Source organism: Choloepus didactylus, chromosome 1 (genome assembly GCF_015220235.1).
Source record: "Choloepus didactylus isolate mChoDid1 chromosome 1, mChoDid1.pri, whole genome shotgun sequence".
NCBI lineage: Eukaryota > Metazoa > Chordata > Mammalia > Pilosa > Megalonychidae > Choloepus > Choloepus didactylus.
The window spans coordinates 17,272,755-17,274,440 of NC_051307.1; positions in this window are offsets into that span (position 1 = coordinate 17,272,755).

Consider the following 1,686-nt stretch of genomic DNA (forward strand, 5'->3'; position numbering starts at 1 on the left):
TAAGGATGATCTTTCTAATCAGTAGTGGTTGTCAGGTGAATATTCACATTTTTAAAAAAGGAAATGATCTCCACTCACATTATCCATAAAAGTCTGTGGCAATGTATCATAGACCTAAATGTGAAAGGAAAATCAATAGAGGTTTTTGACAAAAACATTGAAGAATAACTTCTGAATATTGAAAGAGAAAAATTTCTTAATCAGGACACAAAATATGCAGAACATCAAGAAAAATTAATACCTTAGACTACATTAGAATTAAGAACTCCTTTTAATTAAAAACACCATTAAGAGAGTGAAAAAGCAAACCATAGGCTGGGAGAACATATTTGATAAATATTTGATGAAGGACTTGAATCCAAGATACATAAAGAATTATAAATTTATCAGGAAAAGACAGATAACCCAATAGAAAAATGGGTAAAAGACTTGAACAGATACTTCATAAAAGAGGATATTCAAATAAAGATAAGGATCCAGTCGTATAATTCCATTTACATGATGTTTAAAAGCAATTAAAATTAATTATGATGTTAAAAGTCAGGATTTGATTACCTCTTTTGATTTTCCTTTCTGGGAGGAGGATTGGGATACCAGCTGGGAGGAAGGAGAGGGCTTCTGCAATGCTAATGTTTTATTTCTTGTTCTGGATGATGACTATACAGTTGTGCTCACTTTGTGAAGATTCATTGAGCAGCCCACTTCAAATCTGTGCACTTTTCAGCATGCATGTTATACTGCAGTAAAAGGTTGATAAAATATTCTGCGATCTGTCCCTTAGGGGATTTTTCTCTGGCCAAAACTATGTCCTTATTAACCATCATTCACCATTCACTGTTTCCATCCCAGATTCTCTCCTTTCCTCCCTCCATCTTTTAATGTGCAGAATAATTTAGTTTTCTTTGTAGCCTTCACCCATATTATGCTTTCAGGACCTTACTTTTCTCTACAAAAAATAAAAGCCTACTCAGTTACCTTCCTAAATTAAGGAACCATTTATTTCAATTTATTTCTTGGAAATGAATTCTTTTCATTCCTGCTCCTCCTAGAGGTTGGAATTAATTACACCAAATTCTAAACTGTGGTTACCTCTGAGAAGCGGCATTTATTTTGTAAGATTCCATGATATGATTATTTAGATTAAGTAGGTTTCTGTCTAGGTTTATTCAAAAATATCCATGAGGAGAATATAAGGGAAAATGATATATTTATAATAGTGTGCTATTTGTGATACTCTGATTCAAGGGACTCTCTAAAAAGTGTATTCTAGATGACTATTGAAGTACACATTGATTACCATTAAAATCTTGCTAACAAGAAAATAATGATTCTAGGCCATCAAAATTGGACATTTTTAAGCTTAAACTTATCTGGCATATAATGATTTTAAGTTCCAGGGTCTAGCATGAAAATTCAATCATGAGTGAATAATGTAGAGTTTCTACAAATGACTGAGAATTCGAGGCTCTGAGTCTAGCATGGGTATTGTTAATCTATGATACTTCCTTAACTATAAGAAAAAAAACAAACTCCTGGAAAGATTCTTTATTTCTTTGTACATTTTACCTTAATTGAACTGTCATCAGAGAATAACAAGTGATATATTTAACTTCAGAGAAAATATACAGCATATTAGTGAGCTACTCACAATGATCTGCTTGCAAAACAAATCATTATTTGATCCAT